The sequence below is a fragment of the Lepus europaeus genome, chromosome 13, assembly GCF_033115175.1.
Source record: "Lepus europaeus isolate LE1 chromosome 13, mLepTim1.pri, whole genome shotgun sequence".
NCBI classification, from domain to species: Eukaryota; Metazoa; Chordata; class Mammalia; order Lagomorpha; family Leporidae; genus Lepus; species Lepus europaeus.
In genome coordinates this window covers 82,560,286-82,582,286 of record NC_084839.1, presented here as the reverse complement: position 1 = coordinate 82,582,286, position 22,001 = coordinate 82,560,286, and the positions used below count along the sequence as shown (strand labels likewise).

Here is a 22,001-nt window from a genome sequence, read left to right as displayed (position 1 = left end):
CAAGCAGGGATTGAAAACAGATGTGATTTCACCTGTGGCACACAGGGGGCGCCAGCGCACCTCAGGTCTGTAGTGACAGAGGGATTGGGAGGAAGAGACTCACACCTTGACTAGACTCTGGAGGAGCAGTGGTTTTTCTGCTACTCCGTGTTGGATTCTTTGTTTAGTGGAGGGTGAAGCTGGGGATTAGAGAGTGAAGTGTGTCAGTGTAGAACTTAAACGAAACAGCAGGGGAGTGGGGGGGGGGGGTGGAAGGAGGTGTAGGCAGCCTTTGGACAAATCAAGGCCAGTCTTGGCTTATGCAGTTCTTGGGATAAGGAAGCCACACACTCCCATCCTGAAGGACGATGTTAATCAGGAACGCTCTCTTAAAAGTGTCTGTGTTACCAGAGCCCCAATAAGTTGCTTACGTATGTTGTTATCTTTTGTGCTTCTTTGTGCTGGTTATGTATAAATACCACCGAGACATAGGGATAAACGAGCCTTGATCAGCCTTGTTGTCTTGGCTCCATTCTCTGCGATCTCCTGTCCCTCCTTTCAGTCCCTCTCCCTCCCTTAGGTTCTGTTTGACTGGTGTGACTGCCCACACAGGAGGGAGGACATGGTGGGAAGTGGCACTATGCTCTCACCACTGTGGATAGGATGGGCCGAACCTCTGTAGTGGGTAAAGCCACCTCACGCAGCACCAGCATCCCACATGGGCCCCGGTTGGAGTCCTGGCTTCTCATCTTCCAATCCAGCTCCCTGCTTGGCCTGGGGAAGCACCTGGAGCTGGTCCTCGTGTTTGAGCTCTGGCTCCCATGTGAGAGAATGAAAGGAGTTCTCTCTCCTAGCTCTGCCAGGCGCTGCTCGGCCATTGCAGCCATCTGGGGAGTGAACCACAGGACGGAAGATAACTCTCTCTCTATCTCTTCCTCAAAGTTTCATTCTCTCTCTCTCTCTCTGTCTCTCTCCATCTCCCCCCCCCCAGTGTGTGTGTATGTGTGTGCGTGTGTAGCAGAGACTTTGAATAAGCAAATAAATCTTTTTAAAAAGCTGTAGCTATGAAATTGATACTCTTTATAGGATTTATGTTATCACGGTAGCTCCTCCAGGTTTCCCTCCTGTTCTTGTCTGAAGTTGTGATCTCAGGGATGTCTGGGCGCGGCAAGCAGGGCGGCAAGGTGCGCACCAAGGCCAAGACCCGCTCGTCCCGTGCCGGGCTGCAGTTCCCCGTGGGCCACGTGCACCGCCTGCTGCGCAAACTATGCAGAGCAAGTGGGCGCCGGCGCCCCGGTGTACCTGGAGGCCATGCTCCAGTACCTGATGGCCGAGATCCTGGAGCTGGCGGGCAACGCGGCGCGCGACAACAAGAAGACGCGCATCATCCCGCGCCACCTGCAGCTGGCCATCCACAACAACGAGGAGCTCAACAAGCTGCTAAGCCACATGACGATCGCGCAGGGCGGCCTGCTGCCCAACATCCAGGCTGTGTTGTTGCCCAAGAAGACCGAGAGCCACCACAAGGCCAAGGGCAAGTGAAGTGTCCCTTGCACGGCTCCCGCTTTTCTGATCAACCTAACCACAAAGGCTCTTTTCAGAGCCACAAAAAAAAAAAAAAAAAAAAAAAAAAAAGAATTTATGTTATCACTTGCAGTTAAACTCATTTTGCTTGGAATACATATACTGATTTCTCTTTTGCTCTATGAATCCAAAATGATGCTCTAGCTTTGATAATCAGAAAGAATAATTGCTTTCCTTTAAAACAGTAGGGACACGGTCATGTCTGTGCTGCTGCTGCCAAGGAGGAGGAAAGGAGGGAGCCTCAGAGGAGTCACCCTGGCCCCTTCCACCTGACCCTGCAGGACCTTCAAGTCTGGCTGCTCTGAGAATCACTCTCAGCAGATGGGGCCCAGGAGGAGCAGCTGGGGCAGCCCAGCCTCACACTTCTGCTTTCCTGGGGGTTTTTGTTAGGGTTTGGAACACTGTGGTAAAAGTACTACTACTATAATAAGCACTTTGGCAGTAGTAGGTGGCAGCATCGTCACACTGCACGCCGCTGATGGTGAGAGTGTACTGTGTCCCAGATCCACTGCCTTTGAACCGCGATGGGACCCCAGATGCCAGATCGGATGCATCATAGATCAGGAGCTTGGGAGGCTGCCCTGGTTTCTGCTGATACCAGGCTAATGCATTGCTAATGCTCTGACTGGCCTGGCAATTGATGGTGACTGTGCCTCCCACAGCTGCAGACGTGGAGGCTGGAGTCTGGGTCATCACGATGTCGGCACATCTGGCACCTGAGAAGGGAAACAGAAACACAGAGACCACACTCATCCTCACGTTCTAAGAGGACGCTCCTGCAGAGACCACAATGCCCTGGCCACACTGCCCGAGGCCGTTCCTGCTGCTGGCCTTCCTTACCTGGGAGCCAGAGCAGCAGGAGCCCCAGCAGCTGAGTGGGGGCCCTCGTGTCCATGCTGGGTCCTGCCTGGCACTGCCTCCTGCATGGGGCGGGAGCAGCCTGGGCCTAAATGCCCAGAGAGGTGGGCGGTGCTCTGGGACATGCAAATGAGCAGGGGCAGGGCAGGGCTGTGCCCAGCTGAAGGGCCCAGGGCAGCTCAGAACTCAGCCCAGGGGCTGTGTCTCCAGCTGCCCCAGCTCAGACCAGGGCTGCACCAGTGTACCTGCAGTGCATGTGTTTCTACCAGGAGACGTCACCTCCCAAAGTCACTGAAGGACATTTGGCAAAATTGTGAGTTTATTGGACAAGATGGTGTAATAAATTCATGGTTGTCTGGGATCTGTAGGAGGAAGTTCCTTTTCTTTAAAATAGATAGTAAACAAACTAATTTATGCCGAAGGCCATTTCTTTACTTGTGATCTGATGCCCTCACATTGTCCCCTCACGGCAGATCATCTCACCAGGGAGATGGTCTCTGAGAGAGGAGACTTCTGTCCACACTCACCTCTGTACTGACTCAGAATAAACATCCTCAGAGCAAGCGGCTGCCAGAGACCAGGACTCAGCAGGAGAACGCAGGTGCTTAGAGGAGACATCACACAGGTGCACTCTCCTGTCTGCAGCTTAAGTTCTGAGTCGGGTTGCATAACAAAAAAAGAAGTGAAAGTTCTAGGCTTCATTATAGGTCTGAGGAACATCAAGAAAATTAACTTCCCTCTCTCCCCTCTCCAGAAACGTTCACGTTTTTCTTAAGAAAATCCAGAGAGGAAGGAAGGCTGGCATCGCGGCACAGTGGATGAAGCTGCCACTTGCAAACCAGCAGCCTACATCAGAGACTGCTTTGAATCCCCACTGCTCCACTGGTGGCCACATCTGAGTGCGCACCGGCCAGTCAGGTGAATTAACCACTCCCCTTTGGCAGTGGATTAAAAGCCTGGGACATGGTGTGTCTGGCCTCTTTCCCTCCCTTCTTTCCCGGGCTTCTTCCCGGTAGGGGGCTGGCTGCAGCCCTCTGCCTCCATGGCCCATGGCCTTTGGGGCACCCGCCCCAGGCTTCCTGGCCTAGATGTTCCTCCACGTGGCTGGTTCCTGGTACTTGGTGTGAACCCAGATCTGCCTCTCTCCTTTAGACAGGGCCCTCACTCTCCTATGCATCTTTCTCACTGAATAAAAGCTTAAAATGTACCATGCTGCCTTGTTCATTTATGCCAGTATTCAGAATTCTTCTCTGAATATTAGGCAAGAACCCACATGGGCTTATTAATACGGGCAACTTATTAAGAAGCATATGGTGATATCATATGGAACCCTAAATTATATTTTGGGGGGAGTCAAATTCCAATACCAGGAGCAGAGGTAGAACATTATTGGTTTGAATATCATCTGCCCCGCCCACTACAATGGAAGATCTATGAGATAAAGGAATGTGTTCGAGTTTTCCACTTAGTCTACGTCTACAAGATATGTGAATCCATTAGTTGTGTGTGCAATCAATGAAGTTACTATTGGTTCAATTCCATGAGAATTCTCTATTTGATTTCAGATTAAATGAAGCACTGCTCTATCAGGGATTGAAAGCTGACACGATTCCACCTGTGACCCCCAGGGGGCGCAAGTGCACCTCAGGTCTGGTAGTGACAGAGGAATTGAGGGGATTGAGACTAACAGCCTTGTCTTTAGGATGAGCAACAGTGGTTTTCTGCTTACTCCGTGTTGAAATCTTTATATATGAAGGGCTGAGCTAGTATTTATAAAGTACATTGAAAGTATGTAATTTCAAAAGTTAAAATAGGGGCCAGCGCTTGGTGCAGCGGGTTAACGCCCTGATCTAAAGTGCCGGCATCCCATGTGGGTGATGGTTCAAGTCCCGGTTGCTCCACTTCTGATCCGGCTCCCTGCTATGGCCTGCAAAAGCAGTAGAAGATGGCCCAAATCCTTGGGGCCCTGCACCCAGGTGGGAGAAATGGAAGAAGCTCTTGGCTCTTGGCTCCTGGCTCCTGGCTTTCAGATTGGCACAGCTCCAGCCATTGTGGCCAACTGGGGTGTGAATCATCGGATGGAAGTCCTCTCTCTCTCTGCCTCTCCTCTCTCTAACTCTGAATTTCAAATAAATAAATAAATCCTTTTAAAATAAAATTTAAATTTAAAAAAGATCACTGAGGGTGGGAGTGAGGCAGGATGGGGCATATGGGGGAACTATCAGGATGCTTTTAAAACATGTACACAACAGGCCAGCCATGGATAAAGTGCCGTGGATACAGCCACCCCTGCAATGCCAGCATCCCACGTGGGTACCAGTTGGAGTCCTGGCTGCTCCACTTCAAATCCAGCTCCATACTAATGGCCTGGAAAATTAGCTGAAGATGTCCCAAGTGATTGGGCCCTGGCACCTACATGGGAGACCTGGCCATTGCAGCCATTTGTAGAGTGTAACAGCAGATGGAAGAAAACTCTCTCTCTTTCTCTCTCTCTCTGTGTGTGTGTGTGTATGTGTGTATCACTGGTTTACATATAAGCAAATAAATCTTTTTTAAAAAATGTAGATTGGAAAGCATGAAATTGTCTTTTTTTTGTTTTCTGAGAAATTTTTTGGTATTTTAGTAAAGATATTCATTGTAGTCATCTCTCTCCCATCTTGATCTAAGGTTAAGTATTTCAATTTTGGGTTAAAAATCAGAGTGTAGGAGAGGGATGTTAGTTTAACAAGTTAAATGGACAAAAATTGGATGCCTTGCCTGCATTAAAATAAGTTAAATCCATGTATCTTGGTATGATAAATCCATGTAAGAACCAACAGTTCTATATGCCTTTCCAGTGTCTCACTGGGGCTTACTCTAGACGTAGAGGTAAGTGCACAAAGCGTTAGGATACCCCAGGCTGCTTCTCTGGAGCTGTCACCCATAGAAGAGCTCAAGGAGTGGTGACCCCAGTCAGAGTCTGGAGCTGCCTCCACATTCAACATCTCAGGAGTTTTCATGAAATCCCTACACTATTTTTTTTTGTCTGAGACTTCTGTTTTACTTTTTCTTATTTTGACAGGCAGAGTGGACAGTGAGAGAGAGAGAGAGACAGAGAGAAATGTCTTCCTTTTCCGTTGGTTCACCCTCCAATGGCCACCGCGCTGATCCGAAGGCAGGAGCCAGGTGCTTCTCCTGGTCTTCCATGGGGTGCAGGGCCCAAGCACTTGGGCCATATTCCACTGCACTCCCGGGCCATAGCAGAGAGCTGGCCTGGAAGAGGGGCAACCGGGACAGAATCCGGCGGCCGGAGCGGGACTAGAACCTGCTGTGCCGGCGCCGCAAGGCGGAGGATTAGCCTAGTGAGCCGCGGCGCCGGCTAGAAGGTAACTTTTTAAAAGGAATGAGCACCTGCTGCTGCCCTCTGCTGGCCACATTTATGCACCGCTCATCAGCCACCCTGTTTGAAAAGCATCTCAGGTTATTAAAGCCAGAAAGACTTGTATACTCCATCCGTCCAAAAACTTCCACTTCACATATAAAAAGAAGAGGTTCAGAAAGAAACTTTTGTTATAATTTTATTTATTTGAAAGACATGGAAACAGACACACAGAGACAGCCCATTCACTGGTTCACTCTCCAGATATCCCCACAATGGCTGGGCTGGCCAGGCCAAAGAAAGGAGCCAGGAACTCAACCCTTTCTCCCAAGCGGGTGGCAGGGACCCAGCTGCTAGAGCCATCCTCGGCTGCCTCCTGGTGCACACTGGCAGGAACCTGGGATCAAGAGCAGGAGCTGGGACTCGGACTCAGGCAGTCTACACGGGAGGTGAGCACCCCGAGGAGCGTCTCAACAGCTGCATCAGAAGCCCACCCATCACACAACCTTTCTTCAAAGAAGAGCACAAAATTCTTGTGAAAATCATGCAAATATGTGTGTAAAAATACCAGTGAAAAATGGGAATCTATGAGACTGGCTCCCGACTCCAGCTTTGTGCTCAGACACTGGGAGACAGCCACAATGGCTCCAGTAGCTGGGTGGCGTGGAAGACCTGGGTTGTGGTCCCAGCTCCTGGCTTTGTCCTGACCCAACCCCAGCCATTGTGGACATTTGGGGGATGAGCCGGCAGATAGGGGATATCTCCCTCTCTCTCTCTCAAATTTTTTATTCAAAATTTTTCCTAACTAAATTATATCTTCCAAGTAACTTCAATGTGATATAGCAAATAGAGTTCAAGGTACAATGGAGAAGACCCAGCAGCCTGGATGAGGTCACTCCCCTGAAGTTGCTCCCGCCTCGTAGGAAGATTAGACTATCAGTAAAATCTTCATGATGCGAGGCAGGGCACAGGAAGTAAGATAAATATCACATTGCCCAAGTGGCTGCATGACCCACTTGGAGAGGTTGTGCTCACTCGGACTTCACCCTCTCCTTATGGTCCAAAATCCCTTTGGCAGCGATGGGTGCCTTTACTCTGTGTGTGCACATGTGTGTGTGTCCTCTTCCTACCCAGAGTCTCCATTCTGGGCTGCAGTTTCCAACCTGATTCCATGGCGCTGACTGTGAGATCAACGTTTCTCTCATACGCAGTCGTCTTGCGACTGACCGTGGAAGCCCCAGGCTAAAGATGGCCTCTGCCAGCCTGTGTCTCTGAGGCACAGCGCGAAGCAGAAACCCGCCCTCCACTGCCAACTGAAACTTTATGCAAGAGAAGAGCAGATTTCTCACGGATTAAATCCGGACTTCGGTCCACACTTGTTACCGTGGCTGTCAGTGTCCTTAACTAACGGTCTTAGCAGGCTGACGAGCATTCCTGCGCCGATCTGACACATTCTCCAGGCTGCGGCATGCAGCCCCATTCAGTGGGAACTGCTGAACTGGGCCTTTAAAAAGCAGGGGGTTGGATCCTGGCTGTGCCCCCATGACCCTAGAGTTGTTAAGGGAGACTTGATTCCCTTAGTTATAAAAGCCAAATAGCCAGGGCCAGCCAGTGTGCAGCACTGCCCCCGTCTGCAGCACCGGCATGCCATGTGGGCACGGGTCCATGTCCCGGCTGCTCCTCTTCTGATCCAGCTCCCTGCTGTGGCCTGGGAAAGCAGTAGAAGATGGCCTGAGTCCTTGGGCCCCTGCACCCATGTGGGAGACCCAGAAGTTGCTCCTGGCTCCTGGCTTCAGATTGGCCCAGCTCCGGCCATTGCAGACATTTTGGGGAGTGAACCGGTAGGTGGAAGACCTGTCTCCCTCTCCCTGTCTCTGTAGCTCTACATTTTAAATAAATTAATAAATAAAACCTTTTTTTAAGAGGGCCGAATAGTTAAAGTCTCTTCCAGCCTTGACAGTGCTGCTGTCCCCTGGCAGTGCCGCAGCAGCTGGGCGCTGGAGGAAGAGTGCACTCCCCCACAGCGGCATGCTCCATTCTTTTTTTAAACATTTATTTATTTATTTATTTGAAAGGCAGAGTTACAAAGAGGGAGAGGCAGAGACAGTAATCTTCCATCTGTGGTTCACTCCCCAAATGGCCACAGCACCCAGGGCTGGGCCAATCTTCAGGGTCACAGATTGGCCGCTGCATCGCTAATGCGCCCATCTCGTTGTTGGACACACTGCGGGCAACCTGGTCTGTTTTCTGGAGCTCTCGTGCCTTCCCGGCACATTTCTCACACTTGTTGCTCTGCTTTCCTTTGGATCCCCTTGTATCCCTATCTGGGGCTCTTGAATATGATTTACAAATTCTTCTAACACTCTTGCGATCAAAAGCTTCAGGTCCACCTCGAGAGTCGCCTCCTGGGGTTCTCCACAGCAGCCGTTCCTGGGACCCACCTGTCCACGGTTCAGTGTACCCACCTGTCCACGGTTCATCATACCCCCCTGTCCACGGTTCAGCGTACCCACCTGTCCACGGTTCATGGTACCCACCTGTCCACGGTTCATCATACCCACCTGTCCACGGTTCATCATACCCACCTGTCCACGGTTCATGGTACCCACCTGTCCATGGTTCATCATACCCACCTGTCCACAGTTCAGCATACCCACCTGTCCACGGTTCATGGTACCCACCTGTCCACGGTTCAGTGTACCCACCTGTCCACGGTTCATCATACCCACCTGTCCACGGTTCATCATACCCACCTGTCCACAGTTCATCATACCCACCTGTCCACGGTTCATTGTACCCACCTGTCCACGGTTCCTGGTATCCCACCTGTCCACGGTTCATGGTATCCCACCTGTCCACGGTTCATCATACCCACCTGTCCACGGTTCATGGTACCCACCTGTCCATGGTTCAGTGTACCCACCTGTCCATGGTTCAGTGTACCCACCTGTCCACGGTTCATCATACCCACCTGTCCACGGTTCATGGTACCCACCTGTCCACGGTTCAGTGTACCCACCTGTCCATGGTTCAGTGTACCCACCTGTCCACGGTTCATCATACCCACCTGTCCACGGTTCATGGTACCCACCTGTCCATGGTTCAGCATACCCACCTGTCCACAGTTCAGCATACCCACCTGTCCACAGTTCAGCATACCCACCTGTCCACGATTCATTGTACCCACCTGTCCACGGTTCATCATACCCACCTGTCCACAGTTCAGCGTACCCACCTGTCCACGGTTCAGGATACCCACCTGTCCATGGTTCAGTGTACCCACCTGTCCACGGTTCATCATACCCACCTGTCCACGGTTCAGCGTACCCACCTGTCCATGGTTCAGCATACCCACCTGTCCACGGTTCAGCGTACCCACCTGTCCACGGTTCAGCGTACCCACCTGTCCATGGTTCAGCATACCCACCTGTCCACGGTTCAGCGTACCCACCTGTCCATGGTTCAGCATACCCACCTGTCCACAGTTCATCATACCCACCTGTCCACGGTTCAGCATACCCACCTGTCCACAGTTCAGCATACCCACCTGTCCACGATTCATTGTACCCACCTGTCCACGGTTCATCATACCCACCTGTCCACGGTTCAGCGTACCCACCTATCCACGGTTCAGGATACCCACCTGTCCATGGTTCGGCATACCCACCTGTCGACGAAAGGTTCCTCCGAGAGCTGTGTGGACGTGCCGGGGCTCCGAGCCATCGGCACAGAGTCCAGGCAGGGCCACAGAGCCGCCACCAAGCACAGGAAGTGAAGCTGCAGACTTTCCCTGCGGCCGCCTGCCCACACTGGTTTCGGTTTTGTGCATTTTCCCTTCTACTGGGAGGAAGTTTACTTGCGGTATCGAATGCCCGTTAGCCTTAGCCCTTTCTGTTGCCATCACTGTTCACAGAGCTGGGGCAGGAGGGCTGAGCTCCCCGTGCCAGCAGAGGGACCAGGTGCTGTCCCACCTTCCAAACCCCCTCATCCCCTGACCCAGCCCTGATGGCTCCCACACGGTTAAAACCAGCTCTGGCTTCTTCAAGAGCGCCTCCTATTTTTGCAGTAGACAAATAAACATGTCTGATTCCAGTCTCTCCTTCAAGTCAAACATAGGATTTAAATATTTGTTGTTTTTCCTCAACATCTTTTTCTTCTAATAGAACCTTTGGTGATTCTCCAAGCAAGAAATACATCAATTCTCGCTTTGATATTTCTCCTTCTGTGAAGGGGATTCTGAGAGAGCCCAAGAGCGAGGCCTTCATTATATTGTACTTTTTTTTTAAGTCCCAGGCATCCCTTGTTGCAACGTGGTGAACAAGTCATCCCTTGTTCAATGTTGGTGCTTTTTGCTTGTTCTGTGGGCCTGTCCACTTCCTACCCTACCTCTTAGGTTTAGAACTCTAGGCTCTTGCCAAGGTTAGCAGGGCCCTGGGGCTATGAGGAACCAAGCCTAAATCCGTAGATCTCACCACCGCACCCAGAGCTAGCTCCACACAGTAGTAGGCCCAGTGGGTTTCTCTGCTCTAAGACCAAAGGGGTTGAGGCAGGCAGGTGGGGAGGAGGGAGCAGGGCAGGGTTTGAGGGGCTCCTCACTCTGCAAAACCACAGCCCATGACATGTAAATCTTGGTGGCTGAGTCCCTGCCGGTAGCAAGCCCTGACACATCACTGCTGTTGGCTCTTCCACTGGAGCACCTGCAGCCTTTGTGCGCTCACGGAAACAAGCTGAGAACCCACGTGGTCCAGAGAGCAAGCAGAATGCTGGGTGGTGTCTATGGCGCGTGCGTTTGCTCCCTGCTGAGGACTCCGCTCCTGCCAGCAGGTCTTCCTCCGGAGACAGCAGAAACACACACAGCCCTGATGTGGCAAAGCAGAGCCTCTTCCTCCAGGAACCCCTCCGTCCGGCTCTTTCTCAGCTAGCTACTGGGCCTGCCATGCCCCCGGGATCCTGGAGCACATCCATGCAGAACACTGTGGCCAGAAGAAGAGCGATCAACCCGTGCCAAGCCAAGCCCCACCGGATGCGGATCACGGAGTGGCCCCCTCTGTGGCCTGTCTGCTTGTATCAACCGAAGGATGAGTCAGGAGCCTAAGGAGGAGCCGCGCGGAGCAGAAAGAATCACCTGCTTTGTTGTCCACCGTGCCTGAGGAACCCGGAAAGAAAACAAGGGGAACGCTGAGCCACAGACTGGAAGGCGGACAGCAGACGCAGGATTCCAGAGCGAGGTGGGGAAGCCGCCCACCCTCAGGACTTGCAGAGGGCACAGGGGTGCTCCCGCGTCCCTGACGCACTGGGTGACTCACTGCGGGCTGCTGCCGTGAGGGGCCCTCCCAGAGAGGCCGGCTCATCCTGGGTGCTGTGAAGAGTTAGAGCTGAGGGGCCTGCTAAGATGACCTACCCACGGCGCTCAGGATGGTCTGCAGCTACGCTTTCGCTTTCAGGCTCTCCCCCTCTCCCTCCCTCTCCCTCCTCCTCCCTCTCTCCCTCAAATTCCTATTTCTGACTATTTTAGTCATTTTCCATATTTTTACCTTTTCAACATTTCAGTGCACAGTCTTGAGTATACATCTGGGGTCACTCACTCACTCATTTCCAACTCTGGGCCAGGCTAAGGAGCTGTCTCTCATCTACCGCTGTGTCCTCTGCCATGCCTGCTCCTCCAATTAGGGGACACCTGTGGCATAGCTCAGCTATGTACACGAGCTCTGAGTTCAGGTTCCAGATCTTCCACTTGTCATCATACACCAGTTCTGGACCTGTCTGCACTCCATTTCCTCTCCTACAAGATAGGGGACAATGCTAGGTTCTAGTTCATGAAGTTTGGGGGAGAAGAAAAGTGTGGCGATTCACATACAATATCTGGCACTTTGTAAGTGCCAGTAAATGCCAGCCCTTGTGATGGATGCTGCTCCTGGCTCTTCAGAGAAAAAAACTACTTCCCATCCCCCTTAGGATGGAAGCTGACTGTGTTGGCAATCAGCTCTTTCGCTCACTTCATTCCACTTGTCAACCTCTTCCTGTTCTCTGTCTCCACCTCCATTCTTCTCTCCCCAGCTTCTGGTGAGAACTCCTGCCCACTCTGCTATTCAAGGCAACTGGCAAAGCTCCTAGTGACAGAATCACATAAATCTACCCCAATCATGGGAATTAAATATACAATCTCTGCTGTACAACTTTCTATTGCAATGGACAGTATTGGTCTTTGATCTGTTATAATTTGTCATTTCTGGTCTCAGACTTTCACTTGTTCTTTTTTTTATTTCTCATTTGAAAAGTGAGGATGTTGGACCAGGTCTCCCAAATATAAGGCAAACAAAGCATCAGACAGCTTACAGCCTTGTCTGGTCAAGCCTCACTGGTAGCAGACAAGAGCAATGAGGGGCTCTAGGCCCAGTGACCTGTCTCTGTACCCTGCAAAATCAGGTCACCTGCTTGGGTATAATCTGGCAAAAGGTGTTTCTAGTTGAATCTTGAATGACAGGCTAACTCAGGTAGGTAACACTCAGAGGGAGTGTTTTGTAAAAAACTGGAGGCCACTGAAGGTATACAGTGTCCAGGATGGCGGGGGCAATATACAGAGTAGATGAGGGTGGGAAGTTAGAGGGGAAGCGAGACTGCAATAAATGAAGCAGAACTCAAAACAAAGCGAGGTCTCCAGGGTCCTGGGTGGAGTGTCCACGGAAACCTCGTGGGACTTCAGGATTCCATGGCAGCTCCCGAGACAGCAGGTGCCTGGTTCGGCTCAATGAGACCTGGACTGCAGACCAGTCAACCATGGCTGCTCTTCTGTCTGTAGATCTTCATTTGTGTTTCACATTGTAGCTAAATTCCAAACTACATGTCAGAGATAGGGGGTCTTGATATGAGATGCATTTAGTCTTTCTGAAACAACACCATGGCAATAAAGAGATTCAAATGGGCAGACTTTCCTCACTATTGTTAACAGGGAGACTCTAATGAGTTCCCACTTACACTAAAAAAAGTGTATCATTTGCAAACCCTCCCAACCCCACCCTAGGAGAAAGTTCAATTAGAGGTTTTTTATTATCATTATTATTTGTGTCTTTTTCTTTATAATTCACATTCAGTCTACTTTCCAAAAAATAAATAACAAGCACTCTGGAGGTGGTAGTGGTGGCATAAAGAACATAATATATGATATAATATAATATAATATATATAAACATATATATAAACATACTATGTAGACATAAATATACTGTCTTCCAGGATCTTAGAGCTCACCTAAGGAAGCAAGCATCTGCATCAGAGAAGCCTAAGGGCTTCCACACCTGTTCAGGAAGGGAATTGGGCCTCAGAGCTGAGGCAGGACTCAGTTCCCCTTGGATGAGAAGGGTTTTGTACAGTGAGGAGCTGTCACTGTGTTTGACTTTTGGAGCTGGGACCAAGCTGGAAATCAAACATGAGTAAAATCCAAACGTTCCCTTGCTGGTTGTCTACGTCGTGTGATCTCCGTGTCTGAGAAGTGATCCCTAAGCTGACTCTGAAACCAATCTGGAACATCCGCCAGGCAAATGCAGGGAAGAAGTGTGTGGCAAGCTTGAGCAAGGACTGCATATTGTCTATGAAGAGCAAGACTCAGAGAGAGAGAGAGAGAGAGAGATCTGAGAGCGTCAGAAATTTACTGGGGTGCATCCTGATGTGTTCTGGGCGGAGCCTTGCCTGATGGTCAGAAAGGGAAACTCAGTTTTTGTACAGGAGGGAGGTTATGAGGAACCACTGTGTATAATGCTTTCGGCGGAGGGACCGAGGTGGTGGTCCGAGGTAAGTGGCCGTTTCACTCATTCCTCATCGTTTCTGTCTGATTGGCTTGCTTTTCCACTTTTCGTCTTTTTGCGTGTCTTTGTTGGCTGGAGGTCAGGGTTCTAACAAATTTCTTTCCAAGATGAGGCACAGAGGAGGGAAAACTGTCTGAGATTGCCGAGTCAAAATAACTTCCCTGGGGGAGAGGGCTCGCCGCCTCGTCAGGGAGGGTTTGGCAGAGGGAGAAGGTAAAGCGAGCCACTGTGATCCACTCTCGGCCCAGGGACCAAACTGGAAATCAAACCTAAGTCTCTTTCTGCCCAACTGTGAGGTCTTGGTCCCCTGGATCATCTGGGCAAGTTTGTGATGTTTCGGTTAAATGAGCCATTCCTGGCGACCCCAAAAGTAAATAGAAGAAAATAATCAAAAGCTGAGAAGACAGAAACTTTGGGTTTGTGAGAATAGGAGAGAAACAGCAGAAGTTTCTCTGCAGTCGCCGTGTGGTGGGACTGGCTGCAAAGGGAGGTTTTTGTGAGGGGTGGCATGGCGGGTCCTTATGTGACTCACTCTCGGCTCGGGGACCAAGCTGGAGATCAAACGTAAGTGCACTTTCCCAGTCCTTTTCCTTACAGAGTTGTTAAATGTGGGATTTGCGTATTTGGGAGATGAGTTAAGGTCAATCCGGAGGGGAATGGAATTTTTCCAAAAACACGGATGGGTAAGGAGCAGAATATCTGTTCATCTCAAGAAGAGAGCAAAGAGCTAGCGAGTGGCCAAATTCTGTTTGTCTGTCAGTCCAATGAGCTAGGGAGCAGTCAGAGGTTTTTGTTGAGGGAATGCTATAAAGCTAATTCCGTGGATCACCTTTGGCGAGGAGACCAAGCTGGAGATCAAACGTAAGTACCTTTTTCCTATTACTGTCTGAAAATTTTGCTCTAATTGGCCAGATTGACTTTTGAGTAGAAATTTTATAAAAGTGGGTAAATGAGTAAGTTTCAGATTTGTCGTTGGTTGCAAAAGTTAAATGGATTTAGCGGCAAAAAGATTAAATTGCTGTACATTGAATGACTCAAAGGGGAAGAAATTAGCGTAGATAAGGTACAGAGCCCTCGGCACTCTAAAGAGCTTCACCGATATGGTTACGGTTACGGTGTTTTGCTCATTGTGTGTGAAAAATAGAGAAATGTATTTTAGTCTATTTCCTCTTTTGTCTGATATATTATTTTATAGCAACTATAAAATTCAATAACATGCACTAAAAAACTAGTTAGAAAAGGAAATTATTTTACATGTAAAATAGAGAACTTGGCAGCGATATAATTTTTAGAGTCCACAATGAGTGATAAACTGTGAATCTACAGGAGTAAGGCCTTCACAGCCTACTTCTTTTTTAAAAGTCCAATTTCCACATTAGACTGAACTTGAAATGATCTCCGATCATAATGGTGGAAAAAAAGTCAGTTTCAAAGAAATTGGTTTAAATAAAGGAATGCATTGTTTAATGTTTAATTTGAAGGAAAATAAGAAATATTTTAAATATTTAAAGAAGAACTATATGTTCTTTTATTTCCTTCAGTTATTTGTCATATTTTTATAATGCCAAAGAGGCCGTGGCACAACTGGCCTGTAGATCTTGTGGCGGTCTTTTTCATGACTGAATGCCTTCCGTGGCCATGCCACTTAGCTCCGTGGGGCCGTGTGCCTGGCCGCTAAAGGCCACGGCAGCCCTGCCACGAGCCTGTCTAACTCTGCCGTGGCCGGTTTTTCTGACACACAGTGATACAAATAATGCCACTAAGGGAAAGAGACTGTGGAAGACACGGAGCCAGCACGGGCGAAACAGGGCCGAGGGTGACTTCTTAGAAATTTCAGAATCAAAATCCGTGTTCACCATTTTATCCTCTTACTGAAAATTTCCATTAGGGGACTATAAAGAATATAAAGGGTTCTTTTTTTTCCCTTCAATGATGTATAATTATTTCAATATCCTCTTATGATGTTTGTTTAAATTATGAAAGCTCAGTTCAAAAGAAAGAAGCATATTTATAAATTCTTTTATGGTAAAATCCACACCAGCAAAAAATCAAGTTTAATGGCAACAGTCTGGCCACTCAGATCTTGGTCAATTCACTGAACTTATACTAAATGCCAGTAAGGTGTATTAACTAGTTAAAGTAAGGCGAGTGCATGGCAGGTCGCTAATTTCAAAGATTTAGCTGCCTGGGCGGGATGACATTGCAGTTGTACAAAATATCTGCTCATGTGTAACTGCAGTTAACAAAAACCAATCTAACTGAATTGTTCAATACCTTAAGTCTGTGACAGAAAAACGTAAATCTAGGTATTTTAATCCCATGGCCTCTAAAATAGTTTAATAATGTGTTGTTGTTGCTGTTGTGCACCCAGCTGATGTCAAACATGATGTTTACGAAGGATTATTTTGGTCTGCAACAGCTTGCTAGGGCTATTTTAGGAACCTTTCAAAGCTCTTTTGAAACTAATTTAGACCTATGTAAAGTGATTTAAACTGTTTTAAACTATTTTAAAATTATTTTAGAGCCTTTTAAAAACTTTTAGAGACTTTTTAACTTTATTAAAAGCTAATGAGGCATCTTGAAATAATTTTTATATTAGATGTGCTAATTGTTTAAGATTTGAACGCCAGATGGAAAAGGTAAAGCTCCCCAGGACTCCCCAGGCGGAAGGTCTTCACAGACCGCTCTTCCCTGCTTAGGGGCTGGAGATCACAGTATTGGCTGCCAAGTCTACTTTAGACAGTTATGGGGGCGGGGGGACTAATCATGAAGATCCAAAGAGGAACGGAAAACATGAAAGTTCACTGTCTTCCATTGAACTACTTGGTTACCATGGGGGTTAGCTTTGTATAAGCCTGTCTGAGTGTCCTCTGACTTGTCACAGGAAAGGATTCTTGATTTTATTTTATTTTTTCATTTTAACGGTGCTCTCCCCACCCCCGAGGCCCTGACTCCCCACAGAGCGGGGTTTCCCAGGGCCCATCTGGCAGCTGCCCGCGGTCAGGAGTGAAGCTCACCAGCTCCTGCGAGGCAGGTGGCCCAGCTTACAGCTGACCCCTCCCGAGTCCTCCTGCAAACAGGCTGGTCTGGGTGCGGGCAGCCAGGCCCAGGTCTCACTGTGAGGCCTGTGAGACGGTAGGAGAGTCGCTGGCATGACCTCAGGGGCTGAAGGGGTGGGTGCAGCCACAGGCTGAAGGCCCACTCGGCAGGGTGGGTTTGGCCTGGCCTCGCCAAAGGAAGCCCGGAGGAGCCCGATATCACTGCACGGTCCTGGGGAGACCCGGGGACATGAAAGCCGAGAGAGGCTTCCCTTGGACGCTCGCTGCCTGGTCTGCCACTGTCCCCCTGTCTCCTAGGACACAGGGCCGGGATCTGTTCTTACTCTAAACTCCAAGGGGTCAGATGAAATGGGCTGTGTTCCTTCCCCCATCACTGAGTCATTGCAGGGGCAGAGCAGAGCAGCAACAAAGAGGCCTCCCAGTGGGTCAGAGAGTTCAAACACAACAACATAGAACTTTCTGAAGGGGCAGGCGGAACCGGAGGGGAACTCAGTCATCCAGAGTCTACGTCTGCTCGCTGCCCCATTGCAACAGCTGGGCAGGATAATCGGGCTGCTGCTGTCTGTCTGTCCTTAATGCGCTCTGTGATCATCTACAAGGCACCCAGGGGAGATGTCCACTGGTATCTAAGCCTCGCCCTCTGTGCTTCTTCCCTCCTCAGGTGATTCAGTTGCACCTTCTCTCCTCATCTTCCCACCATCTGCTGCTGAGCTGGCAACTGGGACAGCCACCATCGTGTGCGTGGCGAATAAATACTTTCCCGATGTCACCGTTACCTGGAAGGTGGATGGCACCGTCCAAAGCAGCGGCATCGAGAACAGTAAAACAGGGCAGAATTCTGAAGACTGTACCTACAACCTCAGCAGCACTCTGTCACTGAGCGCCACAGAGTACAACAGCCACAATGAGTACACCTGCCAGGTGACCCAAGGCTCGGGCTCACCGATCGTCCAGAGCTTCAATAGGAATGACTGTTAGAGCGAGACGCCTGCCAGGGCACCCCCAACGACCCTGAGGCCCAGCCTCGCTGCTCCCTCCCCTCAGTGGACCCATTCCCACCGCAGTCCTCCAGCCCCTCCCCTCTCGGCCCTCGCCCCCCTCCTTGGCTTTAATTGCGAATGTTGGTGAGATGGATGAATAAAGTGAATCTTTGCACATGTGACTTCTCGCTGCCTCCTCATTTAATGGTTATTACTCATGGTTTCCCAGTCACCGCCATTTCATCCTCCATCCCACCCTGCCCTGCTGTCCTCCGGGAGACACCACTCCCAGAAACCCACGGGCCCCTGTCTTCACACCGCCGACCCCGGACCACGCATGAGGGGCTTGCTTCGTGTCTTACTCCCCTCATCAAGCCCCAGAGTCCTCCTTTAGGGTTCTTGCAGTCACATACAGTTCGAGTCAATCCAATCTGTCCTGCAAATTTCCCAAAACAAAAATTTTCAGAATGAAACAGCTATGAAGAAAGTCATTCATTGTAGCATGATATACAACACGAGAACAATGAAAACAACCTAACTGAATAAGCAGAGGGAAATGTTTAAATCCACCGTGGGGCTTGGGCTTCATGGAGTATTACACCTTCGTTACATTTTTAAACTTGTATTAAGGAGCTCCTATATCACAAGGATTCTACTGAGCACTTTCCACGACCTAATTAATTCTCATTACACTGTGAGGTTAAAAGCATTAGTTAAAATATTGGGCAGGCTCCCTATAGCCAACAGTTGTTCATATTCCATAACCCAACCATCATTTAGGTGACTCACGGTCCTTGTCCACCAAGAACTTTGGCAAGAATGTTCAGAGCTACTTTCTTTATAAAAGTCAAAAATTGGAAATAATTCAAATGTCCACCAACAGTAGAATGGGCTATTAAATTGTTGTATGTTTACATATTAGAATGCTGTTTAATAGAGAATTAACAAACTACAACTATCCCTAATAACATAAGTGACTCATAAACACGATGTTAAGCACAAGAAACCAAACAGAAGAGACACACTGTGTATGTTTTCATCCATAGGAAGTTCAAAACTAGGTAAAAATTGAATTAGAAATTGAGATGAAGTTTACTCTTGGCGGGGGTGGGGGGTGTGGAGTGAGGCGGTGCCTGGTGGGGGACAGCAAGTGGCTGCTGGGGTCTTGGTGATGTTCTAGTCCTCACTGTGGGGTGTGCTACTCTGTGAAAATGTATTGAGTATACAATTAGGTTTTGTGCTTGCATTATTCTCCAAAGTAAGTTCTCATAAACATGTGCCTTACACCCGGTTTACAGATAAGAGAGATGAAGGGGAATGAGTAACAGATCAAGGCCACACAGCTGGTAGGTGTGGGCCCGGGATCAAACCCTGTCTGCCCAATGCTGCTCTCTTGAGCCCTACACTGTTCTTTCCAGCACTGGAGTGCCGTGCAGAACAGGGAGTAGGACATGCTACCTCCCTAGGGTCTCCTCCTTTACCCACCTAACCAGGAGCACCCATACGTAGAAACAGGATGGAAAAGACTGTCAGCAACAGAACAAGGGAGAGATTAACCTTGTCCAGTATTGGGATCCCATGTAGGAAAGATGATGGAGAGGAGGGCTGCACACAGAGCACCGCCCCCCTTCTATGAGCCCACCACTCTGTGCCCCCTTATCTGCTCACCCGCCCAGCGTGCATTCACTCAGCACCCTTGTCGCCTGCTCTCTGAAAGAGGTGCAGAAGTAACTAAACCAGCTTCCCTCCTTCAGTGACTTGGAATCCAGTCTTCCTCCTCTGTTTCCCCCTCCTTTTCAGTTCAGGAGCCTGGAGAAATGTGATTTGTGTTATTATCAATTTCCCACATCATTTTGTGTATGGGAAAATACACTCACCAGTCATAATGGCCAAGTTCCTTGACTTTTGTGCCTTATTTTCCCATCTGAGAGTGGGGGAGGTCTCACTGGTAAAACTGCTGTGAAAATTAAGTAACTCATGTGAAGGTTGAGCACCAGCCTTGTATATACTAAGGGATCCAGAAATGTTAGTCACCGTCAGAAATAAGAAGGAGTAGCTCAATTTGACTATTTCCTGGTTCACTCCTCGAACATGTTCTTCAGTCACCATCTTTCAGTCCCAAATGATTGAACTTGGAATTAACTCACATGCATTCTAGACCTTTGCCGAGAATGGCCGCCACTAGCGCTTTAGAGCTCTGGGGATGAGGCTGTCCATACTGAGGTGTGCTACAGGCCTAACAACACACCAGATTTTGAAGACTTAGTGCTATGATATATAATATGCTATGATATATATATATATATATATATATATTAGTGCTATATATATATAATATCCCAATAAATTTAATATACTTTCTATTTTCATTGCATGTTGAGATAGTAATATACTTTGGATATATTTGGTTAAATCAAACTATTCTCAAGACAAATTTCATTGATTTATGTGTTTTTTTTACAATTTAATCAAAATATAAGCATAGTCCAAACAATTAATCCATTTAAATGGGAGGATGGCCCAAGTATTTGGGCCCCTGCTACCCATGTGGGAGACCAGATGTTGCTCTTGGCTTCTGGCTTTTGCTTGGCCCACCCCTGGCCATTGCAGCCATCTGAGGAGTAAACAGTGGATGGAAGACATCTCCCCCTACCCTGACCATAATGCTTTCAAATAAACAAATAAATCTTTAAAAAACAAAAATAAAAACAGACTTTCCTTTCTGAGAGTGGTTTGCTTTGGCATCTTTGTTGAAAATCAACCAGCCACGAGGCTGGCGCTGTGGTGAAGAAGGTTACGCCTCCACCTGCAGTGCCGACATCCTAAATGGGCACCAGTTCAAGTCCTGGCTGCTCCACTTTTCTTTTTTAATAAAGATTTTATTTATTTATTTGAGAGGTAGAGTTACAGATAGTGAGAGACAGAGAAAGGTCTTCCTTCTGTTGGTTCACCCCCTAAATGGCCGCAATGGCTGGAGCTGCACCGATCCGAATTCAGGAGTCAGGCACTTCTTCCTGGTCTTCCATGTGGGTGCAGAGACCCAAGGACTTAGGCCATCTTCCACCTCTTTCCCAGGCCATAGCAGAGAGCTGGATTGGGAGAGGAGCAGCCTGGACTAGAACCAGCACCCATATGAGATGCCGGTGCTGCAGGCAGAGGATCAACCTACTGCGCCACAGCCCCGGCCCCAGCTGCTCCACTTCTGATCCAGATCCCTGCTGATGTACCTGCGAAAGAAGCAGAAGATGGCCCAAATGCTTGGGCCCCTGCACTCATGTGGGAGACCCAGATGAAGCTCCTGGCTCCTGGCTTCAGCCTGGCCCAGTCCCTGCCCTTGTGGACACTTGGAGAATGAACAAACAGATGGAAGATATTTCTTTTCTTTTTCCTTTTTCTTTTTTTTCTTTCTCTCTCTCTCTCTTTTTCTTTCTCTGTATCTTTGCCTTTTAAATAAATAAATATTTAAGAAAATCAGTTGGCCATATATGTTGGGTTGATAACTAAGCTCTCTATTTCATCCCACTGATATATTTGTCCATTCTTATCCCAGTAGACATTGTCTTGATTACTGGAGGTTTAGGAGATCTGTTTTGGGCATGTTAAGTCTGATGAGATGCCTGTCAGATGACCCAAGGAGAATGTCAGGTGCACAAGTCCGTGTTGGGGACATAAATTTTCAAATGGGGACAGCTATTTCAAAGCCATGGGACTAGGAGAGAGTATCTAGCAAATGAATATGGACGGAGAAGTCCAACGACTGAGCTTGGAGACACTCCAATATTAGGAAGTCAGCAAGATGAGAAGAAAAAGAAGTTTGGAAGGGATTGGCCTTGGAGGAGAATGGTGTTATCCTAGGATACAAGAGAAGAAAGATTACAAAGGAGTGACCCACTGTGTCAACTGGTGATGACAGTTCAACTAAGATTGAGAGTGGAAATGGGCCATTGAATTTAACAACGTGAGAGTCACCAGTGAACTGGATGTCAGTAGTTTTTATAAAGCAGCAGGGACAAAAAAAAGTCTGATCAGAAATGTTCAAAAGAGAGTAGATAATGGAGAATGGGATTGCGAGAAGGAGGAAGGGGTGGGAAGGCGGGTATAATGGGAAGAATCACTATATTCTTAAAGTTGTACTTATGAAATCTGTACTCATTAAATAAATGGTTTCTTTGGGGAAAAAAAGAGAGTGGAAGGCAAAAAATTGGAGACCGTATGGACAATTCTTTGAAAGAGAGAATTAGAACAGAGAAGAAAAATGAGACCATAAAGAGAAGTAGAGCCTACAGAGAATATTTTAAATTGAGAGAAATGACAGCATTCTGAACGCTGGTGAAATGACCTTATAGAGAGGGAGTAGCTGGTGCTGCAGGAAAGTAGGTGA

General features: G+C 48.5%; 1 long non-coding RNA gene and 1 pseudogene across 1 annotated transcript; both read left to right on the top strand.

The window, feature by feature from the left end:
* Window positions 1–1,133: 1,133 nt before the first annotated feature.
* Window positions 1,134–1,521, top strand: LOC133772226 (histone H2A type 1-E-like; annotated as a pseudogene).
* Window positions 1,522–13,523: 12,002 nt separating this feature from the next.
* On the top strand, window positions 13,524–17,802 carry LOC133772225 (uncharacterized). Its single transcript, XR_009867765.1, has 2 exons — window positions 13,524–13,567; window positions 17,302–17,802. It is a non-coding gene; the product is annotated as an uncharacterized LOC133772225 (long non-coding RNA).
* Window positions 17,803–22,001: the final 4,199 nt, after the last annotated feature.